General features: G+C 38.2%; 1 protein-coding gene and 1 long non-coding RNA gene across 7 annotated transcripts in view; one reads left to right on the forward strand and one right to left on the reverse strand.

Annotated features, from left to right (window-relative positions):
• Positions 1-20,273, reverse strand: part of DLC1 (DLC1 Rho GTPase activating protein) — a 512,426-nt gene that overhangs the window by 347,669 nt on the left and 144,484 nt on the right. The gene's annotated exons all lie outside the window — the stretch shown is intronic.
• Positions 972-19,279, forward strand: LOC145517790 (uncharacterized). The gene is made up of 2 exons (XR_014062334.1): positions 972-1,079; positions 17,579-19,279. It is a non-coding gene; the product is annotated as an uncharacterized LOC145517790 (long non-coding RNA).

Raw genomic sequence — 20,273 nt, forward strand, 5'->3', positions numbered from 1 at the left:
ATGACTCCTTTCCTATTGCCTTTTCCCCACAATTAATCAACCCCTTTGCCCTGCACTCGTGGGCCCCTTGTTCTCTTAATAGTCATTTTTGTCTATTTTCTTAAAAAATTGTAAACTCCTTAGGGTCAAAAATAAATCTTGTTCCTTTAAATCCCATGGTTTTCCCTTGAGTCTTTTATAATTTCTGCCTTTTCTAGAAACATACTCTTAATCCTTTATTAGGCTGAAGTTCTCAGATGCAGAGATAATGTCTTCTTATTCCTTTGCACCCCTCACCATACCTAATAAAATGTTGAGCACATGGTGGTCACTGGACACACTGACTGCTTGACCATCTGACCAGGAATCTCGTAGCAGAGTTCCCAGTTTGGTCTCAGAGAGACAAAAGCCTCTGTACAAATGAATTTGGATACAAGGGAAGGGTTATGGTTAAAATTTAGGGCTCAGGAAGAAAGGAATTTGGTTCTTATTAGTCTTTAAATCTCAGCCATTTCTAGGTCTTTGGGTGGTCATGTGACAATGTAGAAAGATAACAAAGCAAAAGAGAAGAGAGGAATTGAAGTCAGAAATATATGCATTGAGTCCACTGGAGTCTTGGGATAAGAAACCATGTCACTGGCAAGAGATGCTGTGTGCTGCTTTCATCAACTGTTTCCAGAACACACATGGGTCTAGCTTAATATTCTCCAAACTGGTACTTGAGGATCTTAGCAGGGATTTTTCACTTGAGATGTTAATAGTTGTGACTTGAGAAAAATGTTTGAATAGTCAAATAAATTGGCGAAATTCTCTTTTCTGTGATGTGTATTTCCCATGATTGTTTACTGAAGCATTATAATGTCCATTAGCATATTGAAAGCTTTAAGAATTCCTGAAGTAAATAAAATTATTTAGGTTTATTTAACCAAGCATTTCTCAAACATATCTGAGCGAGCATGGCATGCTTTTACCCATTTGTTTGTTTTTCACAGAACACTAGTATGAGGAATGCTGACCCAGTTACTCCAGGGTGACTCAAGTTCAGAAGAAAAGGTTCTCCCTGGGAAATGGTAGGACTCCATCTGTTGAATCTCTGAGAGGTAAGAATTAAGTTGCGTAAGACAAGAGCTATAGCTAATGCTGAAGTAAATCAATTTTAATTAATTGGTGTTTCTCAAACTTTAATGGACTTACATATAACCTGGAGATCTTGTTAAAATGGAGATTCTAATTTAGTAGGACTGAGATTCTGAATTTCTAATAAAGTCCAAGCTGATACTGATGATGTTGGTCTTTAGGAAGCCCTTTAAGTAGCAAGGTAGTACAGTGTTTAGATGGTGGATAAAGTCTGGAAGCCACTGGGCTATTGTGGACCCCAGCGCTCTTAGGATTCCAGCAAAAGGGTTGCTTCTCCCCAAGCAAGGAAGGCTGGAATGGAAGAACAGAGCTAGGGGCCAAGGTTCTGCAATGGCACATGGCTATTTGGTTCCAGTTCTGACTTTCTCAGGGTCTGTTGTCTGTTCCAATGTATTGCACTTGAGAGTGATGAGCATTCTGTCTGTGTATTCCCCAACATATGCCATTCTAGAAAGTCTATGAGTGTTCTGCCTGATCATTTGCTTGCATTTATTTGACAGTCTTTTCATACACAATTTCTGAGTAGAGACAAAGAGGAATTGGGAAGTTTGAGAAGTTAAGTAAGTTAGGAAGGAAATATTCATATTGTTTTTCAAAAGGTCCTTCAAATAATAATTCTAAACCATTGATTCAAACTTACTTTCTGCTTTTCCTCAACCCAGAGCTGTAAGGCCCACTTAGTCTAGTCTCTTCCTTAGCCTATTCACATGCCATGCTAAGTTCCTCCTTTACAAAAGGACACAGGCTGTGTGCTCCCATGCTTTCCTTTTCTTTCTAATTCTTACTCGATGTGAGAGCCTAGCTCAAGTTCTGCTTTTTCCCTAAAGCCTCTCTTAATCACCCCAAAGCACATTCTACAGAACAAAGCTGACACTAGTGCTCCTTGCTTCTTACTCCATCTCCAACATTCTTGTCTCACAGTTACACTTGAGGTTCTTTGAGAACAAGGGACATACCTTATTATTATTTCGTAAATTTTAATTTTACTTTCTTGTTTTCTTCTTTTCTAGACGCTTGCATTTTCTAGTTTCATGCTTGTGGCCAGCAAAGAAAACTTCTCTAAGGACTTTGTTATCTCATCTGTGAAACACAAACATTGGACTAATGTGTGGTTTTCAAATACCTTGGAGATATAGAACCGTTTCTTCCAAGAATATATTACATAGTAAACCCAATTTGGGGGCTTCGTAGTTACTCAGTGGTAAAGAATCTGCCTGCCAAGCAGGAGTCATAGGTTCAATCCCTGGGTCAGGAAGATCCACTGGAGAAGGGAATGGCAACCCACTCCAGTACTCTTGCCTGGAAAATCCCATGGATGGAGGAGCCTGGTAGGCTACAGTCCAGGGAGTCGCTAAGAGTTGGACACGACTGAGCGACTTCACTTTCACTTTTCCCTTTCATGCAGTGGAGAAGGAAATGGCAACCCACTCCAGTATTCTTGCCTGGAGAATCCCAGGGACGGCGGAGCCTGGTGGGCGGCCGTCTATGGGGTCGCACAGAGTCAGACACGACTGAAGCGACTTAGCAGCAGCACAGAAATTTAGGAAAATTGATTTTGGAAGAGGGGATGGGATGTGGAACACGGGGGAAGATGTTGGTTGTGAGAGGGAAAAGGAATGCCTTTCATGAAAGGAAGAATTCAGGTGTGGGGAGAGGACAGGGACGTGAAGGAATTGTCTCACCCATCACTCTATTTTCTCCTTGAACAAAGAGGCAGGTTTCACTGCTGTAAGTGTGTCAGAGTGTTCTGGGGCAAGAGTTCCCAGTAAGGCTTGAGGAGTGTGGTGAAAACAATCTTTGAAATAGCCATTCCAGGAGTGGGGAGTGTCATATTTTCACAAAGGAAATTTCTATTACAGTAGCTGCAGGTTAGGAAAAGGCATGGATTGAAAGCTTCTCTTAAATACAAATCAATCACAAATGCCTGTCTCAACTGGGAAGCATTAACACCAAGTCTATTTTCCTGATTAACTGTCAAATATCTAAATGATAAATCCAAATATAAGTTGTATGATTCTTAAGCTTTTTTCCTTCAAAATAGCAAGTAACTGATTTTTGTTTTATCTCTAAAGCTGACAGACCAAAATGAGATTATATAATTATATGCAGGTTATTGTTTTCAATTATGTATGATGTCAGGGTACTTTGGTCCTATAAGTTTTGCATGATGCTCTGTTGACTCACACACATACACACACACACAAAAACCCTTCATTTTTGGGAACAAATACAAAAAAATGACAAAGTTTCCCTCAACTATAATGTGTTGATTGGAGGGAGAAAGAAAAGTGGATGTTCATATATGAGCATGGGTTTATGACAAACTTTAATTTAATTCTGTAGTTTTACAAATGAGGATGATATTCCATATAGAATTCCCATAACGATAGAGTTGAGATAGACTAATGATTTCTAAGCCATTGGTCTTTTTACAAAACAGAAAACGGACATTTGGACACAGATGTAGACCCACACGGGAAAATACTACGTGAGGACAAAGGGATAGACTGAAATGATACCTTTTTAAGACAAGGAACGCTGAGAATTCCTGATGACCACAGAAGCTAGAAAGAGGAAATGGGGGAGGGGCGGTGGATTCTTCCCTAGAACCTTCAAAGGTAACATGGCCCTTCTGACACCTGAACTTTTGACTTCTAGTTTCCAGAACTATAAGAAAATTAACTTCTGTTGTTTTAAGCCTCCCAGTTTGTAATACTTTGTTACACAGCCTTAGGAACATAATACACAAAGTTTCTGATAACACACTGAAAGGATTCAAATGTGAAGTTTACCAAGAATAAGATAGAGATAAGGAATTTCAGAGCTTAGTACAACTTTCTCAATTGTAAATGAGAAGATTTAGGACTACTGAGATAACAACTACATCCCCCAAATTGATTAATGGGAAGCGGGAACCAGAATCCAGGTATCTTACTTCCCATCCTAACTTTCTTTTTCATGTTGCCCAAAGGTATATAGGAAACATGCTGTGCTCTGGAGAGACACATTAGAAAAGGAGACAAATTCTATTTCTGATTTTGCCTCACTGTATTTGTTCACCAGGTTTTGTGGCTTTCTTGAAAGTAACACATCAAATTTTATACATGTCAATCCAATATCAATTACCTATCAAGACTAATCCTTGAAGTGACTGTGTTGGTACACCAAAAGGACTGACTCTTTTTCAATATTCATTATCTTCACTTTTCCAGACTCCCCCATAAAAACAGATTTTGAGATATAAATACACGTATATATACTTGCCTGGAAAATTCAGTTCAGTTTAGTTCAGTTGCTCAGTCATGTCTAACTCTGCAACCCCATGGACTGCAGCACACCAGGCCTCCCTGTCTATCACCAACTCCCGGAGTTTACTCAGACTCATGTCCATTGAGTCGGTGATGCCATCCAACCATCTCATCCTCTGGAGTCCCCTTCTCCTCCTGCCTTCAATCTTTCCCAGCATCAGGGTCTTCTCAAATGAGTCAGCTCTTTACATCAGGTGGCCAAAGTATTGGAGTTTCAGCTTCAACATCAGTCCTTCTAATGAACACCCAGGGCTGATCTCCTTTAGGATGGACTGGTTGGATCTCCTTGCAGTCCAAGGGACTCTCAAGAGTCTTCTCCAACACCACAGTTCAAAAGCATCAATTCTTCAGCGCTCAGCTTTCTTCACCGTCCAACTCTCACATCCATACATGACCACTGGAAAAACCATAGCCTTGACAAGACGGACATTTGTTGGCAAAGTGACGTCTCTACTTTTTAATACCCTTTCGAGGCTGGTCATAAATTTCCTTCCAAGGAGTAAGCGTCTTTTAATTTCATGGCTGCAGTCACCATCTGCAGTGATTGTGGAGTCCCAAAAAATAAAGTCTGCCACTGTTTCCACTGTTTCTCCATCTATCTGCCATGAAGTGATGGGACCAGATGCCATGATCTTTGTTTTCTGAGTGTTGAGCTTTAAGCCAGCTTTTTCACTCTCGTCTTTCACTTTCATCAGAGGCTCTTTAGTTGTTCACTTTCTGCCATAAGTGTGGTATCATCTGCATATCTGAGGTTATTGATATTTCTCCCAGCAATCTTGATTCCAGCTTGTCCTTCTTCCAGCCCAGCGTTTCTCATGATGTACTCTGCATAGAAGTTAAATAAGCAGGGTGACAATATGCAGCCTTGATGTACTCCTTTTCCTATTTGGAACCAGTCTGTTGTTCCATGTCCAGTTCTAACTGTTGCTTCCTGACCTGCATACAGATTTCTCAGGAGGCAAGTCGGGTGGTCTGGGATTCCCATCTCTTGAAGAATTTTCCACAGTTTATTGTGATCCACACAGTCAAAGGCTTTGGCATAGTCAATAAAGCAGAAATAGATGTTTTACTGGAACTCTCTTGCTTTTTCGATGATCCAGCGGATGTTGGCAATTTGATCTCTGGTTCCTCTGCCTTTTCTAAAACCAGCTTGAACATCTGGAAGTTCACAGTTCACATATTGCTGAAGACTGGCTTGGAGAATTTTGAGCATTACTTTACTAGTGTGTGAGATGAGTGGAATTGTGTGGTAGTTTGAGCATTCTTTGGCATTGCCTTTCTTTGGGATTGGAATGAAAACTGACCTTTTCCAGTCCTGTGGCCACTGCTGACTTTTTCAGATTTGCTGGCATATTGAGTGCAGCACTTTCCCAGCATCATCTTTCAGGACTTGAAATAGCTCAACTGGAATTCCATCACCTCCACTAGCTTTGTTCGTAGTGATGCTTCCTAAGGCCCACTTAACTTCACATTCCAAGATGTTTGGCTCTAGATGAGTGATCACACCACCGTGATTATCTGGGTCATGAATATCTTTTTTGTACAATTCTTCTGTGTATTCTTGCCACCTCTTCTTAATATCTTCTGCTTCTGTTAGGTCCATAACGTTTCTGTCTTTTACTGAGCCCAACTTTGCATGAAATGACCTTGGTATCTCTAATTTTCTTGATGAGATCTGTAGTGTTTCCCATTCTATTGTTTTCCTCTATTTCTTTGCACTGATCACCAAGGAAGGCTTTCTTACCTCTCCTTGCTATTCTTTGGAACTCTGCATTCAAATGGGTATATCGTTCCTTTTCTCCTTTGCTTTTTGCTTCTCTTCTTTTCACAGCGATTTGTAAGGCCTCCTCAAACAGCCATTTTGCTTTTTTGCATTTCTTTTTCTTGGGGATGCTCTTGCTCCCCAATGTCACAAACTTCCAACCATAGGTCATCAGGCACTCTGTCTATCAGATCTAGTCCCTTAAATCTATTTCTCACTTCCACTGCATAATCGTTAGGGATTGATTTAGGTCATACCTGAATGGCCTAGTGGTTTTCCCTACTTTCTTCAATTTAAGTCTGAGTTTGGCAATAAGCAGTTCATGATCTGAGCCACAGTCCACTCGCGGTCTTGTTTTTGCTGACTGTATAGAGCTTCTCCATCTTTGGCTGCAAAGAATATAATTGTCTGGACAATTGGGGCTGTACAAATTCAGAAGCTCCTGTAGGAGCAACCAAAAACCTTTTTTACTTTTTAAGCAGCTTTTTAACACACAGGGCTTCCCTGGTGGCTCAGATGGGAAAGAATCTGCCTGCAATGCAGGAGACCTGAGTTCAATACCTGTGTTGGGAAGAGCCCCTGGAGAAGGGAATGGCTATCCACTCCAGTATTTTTGCCTGGAGAATTCCATGGACAGAAGATACAGTCTATAGGGTCGCAAAGAGTTGGACATGATTGAGTGACTAACACTTTTAACACACAGCAACTGAAAAATGCAGATAATAGGTAAGCTAAGGAGGAAATGGTATTTTCCCAGAGCTCTGTTTCATTGCTCTATCTTGTAAGATCTTGTGCCATGTTAAGATGTTTGATGCTACAATGTCCTATTTATTTTACCCCTTGCCAAAATGCAGAGAATATTAAAAAATTCACATAATACCAGAAATGTGAGAATGTATTTGGTCACTGGACTCTCACAGAGTTGAGGTTTAAAAAAGGAACTTTCCCTATATCTTTGTACTTTTGGAGGGACAGGGGCAGGGGAGGAATGGACCAGGGTTACATGACTCAGCCCTGAGTTAAAAAAGAGATTGATGGTTTCTTATATAAAATATTCTATAAAATCTGCATTTCTAAAAATGTATATATTAAAAGGCAAACTTTGAGAGAATATATTTGATTTTCTAGTCACATAGTTTTTGAGTTGTTCATCTTGAGTCGTGATAATGTTACCTTGAGGCATCTTAATGTCATCTAGGACATTAAAATGGTTTTCCATCATCTCTCAGAGATTTCCCAAAAGCTCTGATGGCCCACGGAACTTTGACTTTGTCCTCAAAATTTATACAGCTCCCACCCCCTTTTGCCCTCCTCCTTTTTTCTCTGCCATTCCTACTGTTTCGCAAGTTGATGAGTTAAGAAACAAAGATGTTAGCAAACAGACTCAGTTTTCCCTTCAATGAAAACATTAATCAAGGTGAAGAAAAAATGGTCAGAAGATGAAGGCAAGGGAATGTATTTGAAGATCCTCTTCCTGACTGTCATTAGACATGCTGCTGGCTTTCTTTCAGGTCCACGTTGATTTCTTATATTTCTATGACATGCTAGTGGATATTTTAGTCCTCTGAGCATCTTTTGAAAGTTGAAATATGTCTTTTATTTTCTTATAGTCAAAACACAGAATTCTACCTTACACATGATCTATGCCAAGTGAATCATTTTCACATTAAGTAATAAGGTTTCCTTTCTGGTGATTAACTCTATGTTTATTTCTTTCAACAAATCACATCAGCACACATGACCTCATGTAATGGCTATGCCTGAGGCTTAGAAGGTCCACATGCTTACGTATAGCAAATAATATTGTTGTATTACTTGGGTAACTAGCTCCTAGGGATCACTGGGTATGCAGACCTGTAGGAGCCTCCTTGCTATCTTTTAGGGGATGATCTGGGTACTCTTGAGAGTTTCTTGGACTGCAAGGAGATCCAATCAATCCATCCTAAAAGAGATCAATCCTGGGTGTTCATTGGAAGGTCTGATGTTGAAGCTGAAGCTCCAATACTTTGGCCACCTCATGCGAAGGGTTGACTCATTGGAAAAGACCCTAATGCTGGGTAGGATTGGGGGCGGGAGGAGAAGGGGACGACAGAGGATGAGATGGTTGGATGGCATCACCGACTCGATGAACATGGGTTTGGGTAGACTCCGGGAGTTGGTGATGGACAGAGAGGCCTGGCGTGCTGCAATTCATGGGGTCGCAGAGAGTCGGACACGACTGAGCGACTGAACTGAACTGGGTACAGATGATGGTGTTTAAAACTTCCAAACTATGCCATTCCCCGCCAGCAAGCACCATCAGGTCATAAATGCAGTACAAATTGATTCAAGTAACAGAATCAGGAGGCTGTTTGGGACCGCTAAAGGCCATCTGATACTGACACAGCTCCTAAGCTGAATAACGTCTGCTTCAGACAAATGGGTTCCCAGTCTGATTTTAAAACTGTCCAGGACACTGAATAATTTTGAAATTCTTATACAATCTCCAGGAAAAGTGAACTCCTAGATAATTTATGCTGCATAATGAACTGCTCTTAGCTATCCTATAAAACTTGGTTTTTGGTTTTTTTTGTCTTCTGTATTTTTCTCTAAAAGTGGTGGTTCTCAAACCTGGTTGCATATTAAGGAGATCTGGAGATCTTAAAACAAACAAAACACTGATTCTCAAACTCCACTTGGAACAAATTAAATCAGAATCTCCTTGTGGATTCTAGCACTGATATTTTTAAAGGTTGGCCAGAAAGTTCATTCAGGTTTTTCCATGATATGTTACAGAAAAATCTGAACCAACTTTTTCTGCAAACCCAATTAAAGATGCTGAGATTTTAATGTGCCATCAGAGCTGAAACCACTGATCTAATATATTGCCTTTATTAATGACAGGTGTTTAACAATAGTATCTTTGTAGCCTGATAGTAGACTAAATGCTATTGTTTTAATTTGGAATTTCCTTGTTTCTTTCTTAGTTGTCTCTCTGGAGTCAGTTTTCAACAGAATAGCCAGAACTACTGTTTTAAAACAAATCAGTTCACGTTACTTCCTTAGCTCGAAAAAATTCAAAGCCTTATCACTTAACATCCAAATTTACTGTGGCTAAAAAGATGCTGTGATCTGGCCCATCCCTAAGGCCACATCTTCTAAGACCCATGCATCTCTCACATTACTCACCTCCCCTCTAGATTTCCAGCTGTTTCTCAAGCATGCCAAGTGGAGTTCTGTTGCCAAGAAAACTCTTCCTCGGATTTTTACAGGCTGGCTTGCTCACTTTTTCAGGTCTCTCTATGCTCAAATGTCATTTTCATACCGGGACATTTTCTGTCCCAAAGAGCCACTTCCCTTCTGGGATTACTCTTCATCTACTGACTGTGATTCACTGCACTTATCAATACACACAAGACCCTTTAACATCAGGGAACAGCAAATATTTCTATAAAGGGCTAAACAGTAAACATGTCAGACTTCGCACATCATATGATCTCTTTCATAACTACTCAGCTTTACTCTTATCAGTGGCTGCTTGGTGAAATCTAGGAACATAATCAAGGACAACCACATGTTAATTGCTAAATATTTAAAACATGTTTCTAAACAGAATGGGCCAACTCAGTCACAGTAACTGCTGATCTCCATAGTTGAGCAACCCACGAAGATACAACACTGATTTGTCTCCCATCATCAGGGGTGAAAAATATACAAAGTATTTCTGAACCAAAATCACAATTTCCACAGTTAAAAATGCTTCACTGCTAATATGACCCTGGCAGAAATTATATATTTTATTTCCTTAAAATTTTTTAAAAAATTCCTAAGACACTAAAAACAAAAATGAAAAAACAACTCCCCTCAAGCATTTGTCTCTACTTTTTCCATTTTTAATTTGTGACATGTACACTTATGATCATTATGTATTTGTAAATAATAAAATAGCACTTGTTTAAAAAAAAGAAGTCCCTGTATGTCCAGTGGTAAGGACTCCACACTTCCCCTGCTCGGGGGCAGAGGTTCAATCCTTGGTTAGGGAACTAAGATCCTACAAGCTCAGCTATGCAGACAAAAAAAAAAAAAGAATAGATGGACACAAAGTTACAGAAATGCCAAATTTGTTTATTTAATTGTTTTCTTATGTCTTGGGTGTAATGATCCTTTTGGTTTTGCTTTGGTTTTTAGGGCAGGTTCATCATTTTTGAATACTGCAAAACTGTGATAAACTTTATATTAAAGCTGTATTTTAATATGACTGTTTTGAATCCTTACATGAAAATGTTTTGAGAGTTGTTCTAAACACATACCAAAGAAGCAGTATTTAATAAAACTAGGTTTCAAGAAATGGAACTGTAGGCAATATGTAAACAAGTGAATGTGTACCAAGACCCCCAGGGATGCCTGAAACCACAACAGTACCGAATCCTTGAGATACTATGTTTTTTCCTATACATACATATCTGTGATAAAGTTCATTTTATAAATTAGGCACAGTAAGATATTAACAAAAAATAGCAAATAGAACAACTATAACAATATACTGCATTAAAAGTTAGGTGAATATGTCTCTTTCTTCCTCAAAATATCTTTCATAAAAATTTAATGCTTTTCCCATCTTAACTGTGGGCTTCCCTGGTGGCTCAGGGGTAAAGTGTCTGCCTGCAGTGCAGGAGATTCCAGTTCTATCCCTAGGCCAGGAAGATCCCCTGGTGACAGTAATGGCAAACCACTCCAGTATTCTTTTCTTGCCTGGGAAATTCCATGGACAGAGGAGCCGGGTGAGCTACAGTCCATGGGGTTGCAAGCCTAGGACACAACTGAGTGACTGAGCATGCACACACCACCACCACCATGGAAAAATAAGGGTTGATAGGGACCAACAACCACCCTTTTAAATAAAGCACTTAATCACATAGTGTGGCCATAATTTTTGCAGTTGGAGACACAACAGTAAAACCACATGGATTTCTTCTTCCTTCAATGCGTTCTAAGGGATAGAAGATTCTTTCTTACCATAGATCTTAGCAACCTCAGCACATGACGTTTTTTCTTATAGGTCGAGACCTTTCTTTTCCTTAAAGAAGCACTTTGGCATATCGAAATTGCTAGTGTCACAAGTGTTGCGCTTTGGCATCATTCTTAAGTAAAACAAGAATCACCTGAATACAAGTGCTGCAATACCGTGATAGCCCCCTCATAACTCAGGTGCCTACAAAGCGACAAACCATCAGGCAGACAAAGGGACGGTTCACAACCTGGACGGATGGAACTGGATCTAGCGCGATTTCATCATGCTACTCCAGATGATGCACTATTCAAAACTTAAGGATTGTTTACTTTTGGAATATTCCATTTAATATTTTCAGACTGCACTTGACCACAGGTAACAGGTTTCCCCCCTGGCTAAGTCAGTAAAGAGTCTGCCTGCAATGCAGGAGACCCAGGTTCATTTCCTGGGTTGGGAAGATCCCCTGGAGAAGGAAATGGCAACCCACTCCAGTATTCTTGCCTGGGAAATCCCATGGACAGAGGAGCCTGGCAGGCTACAGTCTATGGGGTCTCAAGAGTTGGACATGACTAAGCACACACAGTACGGTACAGTAACGGGTTTAGGCACTGCATTTTCTGTTACTGATAAAATCATCTCCACTAAAGATATTCCAATTTAATGCATCCAAGTGTAAATTAGCAAACTTCAAATGTAATTACTATTTGAGCCAATCCTGGTATTCTTTCCAATTGGAATGTAATGGAATGTAATGGCAACATATATTTTGTATGCTCTTTTTGAGTCAAAAAATACTTTGAGGGATAAAACCCAAGCTAGCTATTTGTTCTCTAGTACTTTGGGGATTTGTAGCAGATCTAACATCAAAATACTACTGCTAGTTGTTTGTGATTCATAGAAAGAAGATTTACATTGTCTTCTGAGTACTAGTATCCAGCTGTTGAACATCCCTTGGTGTCCCTGTCTTTTATAAACCTGCTTAGTTTAAGAACATCCTTCTCTTGACAATTCATCTTTGATGAAGAAGATTATGATAAACATAATCACCTGGTAGACATCTTTTTCTGACCCATCAGCCTTCTGAATTTACTCTATGGATATCCTTCCTAGTGGGAAGATGAAATGCCCATAAAAATAGTCCTGTGTTCCTCGAAGTGTATTCCTGGTGGCTCAGATGGTAAAGAATCCGCCTGCAATGTGGGAGATCTGGGTTCAGTCCCAGGGTTGGGAGGATCCCCTGGAGGAGGGCATAGCAACCCACTCCAGTACTGTTGCCTGAAGAATCCCATGGACAGAGGAGCCTGGTGGGCTGCAGTCCATCTGGTCACAGAGTCAGACACGACCGAGCAACGAGCACAGCACAGCACAGCACAGCACAAAGTGCATCCCACTGAACACTGGATTCGTGAAATGATACTTGGTTTTTAGGTGGAAAAGTTTTTGGTCACATAAATTTGAGAACTACTAGTTTCTTTACTGCAGGATCATCCTGGATAAAAAGGTCAGGGGATACTTTGATCGGTTATGAATTTTCAAGAAGGAGCTAGAGCATATACAGGTTTCTCAATCTTTTCTGATCATAGAAATTTGTAATATATCTCACAGAAATAGGGTTTCATAAAATCAACCTTGAGAAAAACAATTAAATTTGGCACCCATTAAAATGATTTAATAACCTCTGGAAATGTTATTGATACAAACTGCTTTGATTATTTGAAAATATGTTGAGAAATATAAATAGATACGTGAAGTAGTTTGTCCATATAAATCTCAAATACCTATCTTAGTTCTTGTTGATTAGCTATGTATCTCAATGTAATGCCCAAACACAGTGATACTGCTTTTACATATTTAAACTTTCAATAAAAATATTAAAGGACATTAAAGCAACCGTAATCATATTTTTTTCTTTGCTGAGATGAAGCATCTTGTTCTATTTCTGTGTAATACAGAAATATTTCAAAGTAGGTCATCATAATTCCTCTAAAATTAAACCTCAGTAAGAGAGTAATGTTCATGAAAAAGTAAACCAAAGAAACACTTCCAGCTAATAGAAGGAAGTCAGTTTATTTATTTATTTATTTATTTACTGCTTTGGCCGTGAATTTTTTTTTTTTTTTTTTAGTTGGGGGCTAATTACTTTACAATATTGTAATAGTTTTTGCCATACATTGACATGAATCAGCCATGGGTTTACATGAGTTCCCCTTCCTGGACCCCTCACCCACCTCCCTCCCCATCCCATCCCTCTGGGTCATCCCATTGTCCTGGCCCTGAGCCCTTGTCTCATGCATCGAACATGGAATGGTGTTCTGTTTCACATATGATAATATACATGTTTCAATGCTATTCTCCCAGAACGTCCCACCCTCACCTTCTCCCTCAGAGTCCATAAAATTGTTCTATGCATCTGTGTCTCTTATTCTGTCTCGCATAAAGGGAAGTCAGTTTAAAAAGGCAGAAAGAGCAATAACTACCTCTTTTCAGCAGTAATTTCCTTTTCACTTTCCTACCTAGAATTTTGTGTTGAACTGTTTTTACTTCCCACTATCTGCAAGTATGCCTAGAAATATTTTGTAAGAACACTGCTTTATTCAGCTTCCTCAGAAAGTGACTTCTAATTATGATAGGTGATATTAACAGTCAAACAGTTCAAATTTGGAATATATCCTGGGATCTTTCTATCAAACTACCATTATAAAGAATTTCATTCATTGTCAATATGTTCAAAACCCCCATATGGACAAATGTGTCTGATTAGAAAGCCAGAAGAAACATGGTACTCTGTATATATTTCTTTCATAATTAAAACCAAGGGGAATATGAAGGAAATTTTAGGAACACAGCTTTGCTTTCCTGTTAATTCACTACCCACAGTCCTTTTAGTATTAAAAAGAACAAACTAGATATATAATATATATAAAGAGTTACAATGTCAGTGTTTTATGAAGTTTTTTTTTTTTTTTTTAGAATCTCTGTCTTTTTCTTTAATCATTAAACTCGAGTCTGAAGTTCTTGACTATTTAATACTTTAGTAGAGTGTTCCATCGAATGTTAATTTCAAAAATATTGAAAAGGTCTTTAGTGAAAAAAATAATTCTGGGGGGCTATTTAATTAGGGAAACACTAGGTTAAATACAAGCAAGCATCTCAAAGAAGCTGTAATACTTCTCCCAGCCTTTGTGTGATCAGGAGCTTTATGTAGTTCCAAAAGGCAACTGTTGTATCGCATTTCTATAACACGTCTTTGCTAACAGGTGCCTATGTTCCTTAAACTAGTCAAATGTTTGGCATTTTTATCTATCCCTTTTACCCAGGATTTGCTGTTCTTATTTAAGGGGTAAGTTTAGCCAGCAATATCTAGAATCCACAAAATATCGATAGTTTAGTTTTAGTCATTAAGCTCAGTCATGTCTGCCTCTCTGCGACTGCATGGACTGTAGCCTGCCAGGCTCCTCGGTCAATGGAATTTTCCAGGCAAGAATAATGGAATGGGTTGCCACTCCCTTCTTTGGGGATCTTCCTGACCTAGGGATCGAACCTGGGTCTTCTGCATTGCCAGCAGATTCTTTACTGTCTGAGCCACCAGGGAAGCCCCGCAAAACATCATTATCAGTCATATTCGTGATTTAAATACAGCAATATATTTTTTTAAGCTCTAGAGTAAATACACAATGCAAAGCAAAATATTTGTAAAACAAAGCAAAAATATTTCAGAATCATAAGTTCAGAGGATAGGTTTAGAATTCTCAGCCTTCAAACGAGTGACAGAAGATTTCAGTGATTGATGCAGTAAGTTCAAGTGCATTTTAATAAATGAAGAAAATTACTATGTTAAACACTTTAATGGATCATTGTGAAGACCAAAATAATATTATTTATTATTATAAGCTACAATATTTCTCATCTCATACATTTGTTATGATCCAGTTTTTAGTATAAAATATTCTACTGTATTGTTTTTGTAAAATAACAATAATACAAGCAACTATCATTCATTGTTAGAGGAGATTCAGGGTGATTATCTATAACATTTAGTGACAGATAAGGTTCATGGAAGTTTTCAATGCAATTTGAAAAAAAAAGTCATTTCATTTCAGTAATAATTAAGGTTTTGCTTTATCTCTCTAATTACATTTCTTATTAGTTTGCACAGCTCCATTTTCTTCTTCCTTAACTGGAGACTGTATATGACCTAGTCCCCTTTTTCATTAATATGTCATTAAAAAACCAATAGTCATAACATTTACACACTTTTTTCTTATTTATTTTTTCTCATTTCTCCTCAAATGTATGATATCTGATTCCAGGATATCTGATTCCAGGAATATGCATATTTATTCTTTGGTGAGACTTTTGTTCCTTTAGGTCTTATTGCCTTTTAAATGTATAGCTGTTTTTCTCTACTTAATTTTAAGCACTAATGACTGAATTTCTATTTATTTCTTACACGTGTATATAAATATATATATATATTCTTTTATAACATTCTCTTCCATTATAGGTTATTACAAGATATTGGGTATAGTTCCCTGTGCTATATAACAGGTCCTTGTTGGTTATCTATTTAATATATAGTAGTGTGTATATTTTGGGCTTCCCTGGTAGTTCAGGTGGTAAAGAATCTGCCTGCAATGCAGGAGACCCCGGTTCGATTCCTGGGTCGGGAAGATCCCCTGGAGGAATGCATGGCAACCCACTCCAGTAATCTTGCCTGGAGAGGAGCCTGGCGGGCTAGAGTCCATGAGTTTGCAGAATCAGACACAACTGAATGACTAAGCTCAGCACAGCAGTGTGTATATTTCAATCCGAAACTCCCAATTTATCCGTACCCCTCAACATTTTCTCTTTGGTAACCATAAGTTTGTGTTCTATATCTGTGAGACTATTTCAGTTTCATAAACAAGTTTATTTGTAACATTTTTTATATGATATTATGTGATATTTGTCTATTTCTGTCTGGTTTACTTCATGCTTTTCTCTACTTTTTAAAATTATCATTTTGACTGCTTTTTTTAAATGATGACTTCCCTAAAAGTGGATATCACTGCATTTATTTTTACTTGTATTTGTAGCAGTTCTTAAAATTGTCAGAGGACAAAAAGCAAGATATGACAAATGTATGGAAATACAATTAGATAAAAATTATCTGCTTTATATTTTCCAAGATAACATTCATGTAATTGATCATTTTCAGTATCCTTATTTTGGATTGGCTTTTTGGGATTTTAATTGGATCAGCATCAGCAAAGTAGAGGGGAAAAGGCAAAAGCAATGGTAGGTATTTAAACTAAGTGGAAGTCAAAGCCTATCTTTAAAATGATTGAGTGATAAGGGACTCAACTGACTTAAAAAAGCATTGGGATCTGACAAATGAAAATGCAATACAAAACATCTTAGTTGTCTTGAATGTGATATGGAGCAACTGTGGAAAGAAATGCCATTTAAGGGTATTATTTGTGTAGAGAATTGTAAAATTTTCAAATGTAAAACACCCCCTGCATTAAAGAAGTCACTCAGGCCACTGACTACACAAAAAAGGGAAAAGGCCAGGATATGCATGTATAAGGTCATGTATTCTCCAAACTTCATATTTAAAACATAGAAGAAGAAAGGCAAACAGGTAGGAAAGAAGCAAGGAAGAAAGTGAGGGAAGATGGGAGGGAGAAAGGAAGGAAGGAAGATGGGAAGGAGGAAAGGAGAAAGAGAAGAAGAAAGCAAAAGTGAGGAAGAAAAGTAAGAAAGACTGAAGGAAGAAAGAGGGAGGAAGAGAGTGAGATGGAGAGAGACAGAATTAGTTAACAGCTTCATGGTTTGATCTTAGTGCATGCTCTTGGTGTCTTTCCACTTTTGTCCAAAAGTCTGTAGGCAGTTGGCCACAGTTTGCTCTGCTTATTACATGTTTAACCAGGAACAGAAAGCAGAATTATTTTGGAGGAGAGAGAGGCAGGAGGGTAAAGGAGGAATCTGAAGAAAGGAGGAAGCTCTAGGCACTAACAAACATAAGCCTGTACTTCAGAGACAAAAGCTCAAACACACAGCCTAGATCTCCACTGAGCTTGTAAACCAGGGAATGGAACAACAGCTCCAGGGCTTGTAGCATCTGACTTTCCATCCCAAACCCAAAGATAGAAACACAGGCACAGAGTAAGGAACCACCAATTATTAAAGCTATCACCTAGAACAACCCCTGAAAACAGAACATCTGGCTAATTCCACAAAAGCCACAGTAATGGGTAGGGACAGAATTAGCATCTATGACATGCTGGTGACTACAAACTTAACTAGACATTACTGTAGGGAGGCCTCTTTTTTGAGTGATATCATCCTACCCTGACGTGCAACAGCTGTAAAAGAAAGGAAAACAAAGCAAAAATAACCCAGACATCTCTCTTTTTCTAGGTTAAAACCCTGAAGAATCTGCATACTCAGCACCTAAGAGTTTTTCAAGGAGCCAAACCTAATTCAGCATGTTGATCAGCCGCTCAGTTGTATCTGGCTCTTTGCGACCCCATGAATCGCAGCACGCCAGGCCTCCCCATCCATCACCAACTCCCAGAACTTGCTCAAACTCATGTCCATTGAGTCGATGATGCCATCCAACCATCTCATTCTCTGTCATCCCTTTCTCCTCCTGCCTTCAATCTTTCCCAGCATCAGGGTCTTTTCTAATGAGTCAGCTCTTTGCATCAGGTGGCCGAAGTATTGGAGCTTCAGCTTCAGCATCAGTTCTTCCAGTGAATATTGAGGACTGATTTCCTTCAGGATTGACTGCTTTCCTTCAGGATTGACTGCTTTGATCTCCTTGCAGTCCAAGGGACTCTCAACAGTCTTCTCCAACACCACAGTTTGAAAGCATCAATTCTTCGACCTTCAGCCATCTTTATAGTCCAACTCTCACATCCACACCTGACTACTGGGAAGACCATAGCCTTGACTAGGCAGATCTTTGTTGGCAAAGTGATGTCTCTGCTTTTTAATATGCTGTCTAGGTTTATTTCAGCATATCTACATGCAACTGAGAGATATAAAGAGACACACACTTCAATGTTCCCGTATTCATCTGAATATATTTCAATGTACCCATGTTAATCTGAATATATTTTATCTCATTAAGGAATATTTAGAGAAGCCTCAAAAAAGACTTAGGAGATAGTATAAGCCATTACTGAATCATAGGGTTGTTGACTGAAATAGTGATCAACCCATTGGTAAAATTGGTTTTATCCATGTTAACTATTTGAAAAATTTAGTAGTATATTGATTACAAAGCAGAATATCACATTAAGACAAAAAACTTTCAATTATTTTTCTAAAAATTAAACAAACAAAAAACTCCTCGATGTCTAATTATGATAGTTGGTGAAAGAATAGTAAAATTCCCTCTGAAAAGAATAAAAGTTGACACAGACATAAGTTCCACAATGAGAACAAAGAAACATGAAAAATAAGGATAGAAAATAGCAGTATCAATGAGATTTCTAATCATGCTTATCTTACTGTCATGGTGCTACTCAAACAACAATCCTTAGGAATATAAAATGTATGATATTATAATGTATTTCAGCAATGCTATGACAGAATTTAATCTCATGCATTTTAAGTAAGTTTATTTGTTTCCTTATTGAATTATTTTTAAATTGTGAGGAATGAAAAAACATAACATTCATTTTTGTTTTGGTTTCTTGATTTCCATAAACCCTTCCCAATGGAAAAAATTGTTGTTGGAAACCATGGCCTGGGCTTGTTCATTTAGTCATGACTAAGTTTTAAATCATACACTCGAAGCAGAAATTTTTGGCTCTGTGTAAATTAAAACAAAACAAAAACCAGAAAAAAAAGAAAAACAACAAGTAGGTCTTAGTTCTCATGTCTCTTGTGACTTTAAAACAGTTTGCCAAACTTTTACTGTGTTCAGGACTCCAGCCTTCACTGCACTGAGTAATATGTATTCTACGAGTCTCAAATTATTAACAACTTATTTTCCCTATGTTGATTTTTGGAATCAGAATATGATTTATTTTCCCAAGAAATAAAAAGATGTCTCTGGAAGTTGACCTATTTTCAACACTGAGATTAAAATATATTCTGTTTTTTACCACACATTTTTTGTGCATTCATGTTTTCTTACTAAGTACACAATTTATTCTACTAACTCTTTATGACATCAAGTAATATCTACTTGGCATACATTAGATTTGGTTTAGTGAATGTGTGGTTGTGAAGAATTGGTCTGCCATACATTTTCAAATATTTTATCTTTATTGACCAGATTCTCTCAACTAGAAAGTGGTGGAGATGGGATTTCTGTCCAGATAATCTGACTCCAGGGCCTTGGCTTTTTATTGCCTCTCAATACTATATCAGAAAAGAAAAACTTGCTTATTAGACACTATGTCTCTATTTCTTTTATGTGATAAATCTTACAATAAAATCTTCTTAGAGTTTGTCTACTTAGGTTTATACAGATGATAGGCTAAGATTTCAGGTACAAGTCACAAAAGAAAACTTTTTTTCTAGTATTTTCTACCTTTCTAGAGTGAAGTTGTGGTTGTAGTTTGTCTTTTTATTTTTATTTTTCAAATTGTAGGTGTTTTTTTTTCTTGTCAATTAGACAGTCAAGTTGATTTTCCTGACCCTTTGAGAATACTCTGCAAACTAATCTCAAACTTTAAAATATCCTGTTTCTTTCACATTTTTAAAGAAAGGTTGTTGTTTTTGTTCAGTAGCTAAGTCATGTCCCACACTTTGCAACTCCACAGACTGCAGCACGTCAGGCTTCCCTGTCCTTCACAGCCTCCCAGAGTTTGCTCAGCTTCATGTCCATTGAGTCAGTGATGCCATCCAACCATTTCATTCTCTATCACCCCCTTGTTCTCATGCCCTCAAGTTTTCATTTGGTGGCAGATAAAACAGCATCAGGGTCTTTTCCAATGAGTCATTTCTTTGCATCAGGTGGCCAAAGTATTGGAGCTTCAGCATCTGTCCTCCCCATGAATATTCAGGGCTTATTTTCTTAGGATTGGCTGGTTTGATCTTCTTGTTGTCCAAGGGACTCTCAAGAGTTTTTTCCAACATCACAATTCGAAAACATCAA

This window comes from Giraffa tippelskirchi, chromosome 8 (assembly GCF_054371585.1).
Source record: "Giraffa tippelskirchi isolate mGirTip1 chromosome 8, T2T-mGirTip1v1.2.pri, whole genome shotgun sequence".
Classification (NCBI taxonomy): Eukaryota; Metazoa; Chordata; class Mammalia; order Artiodactyla; family Giraffidae; genus Giraffa; species Giraffa tippelskirchi.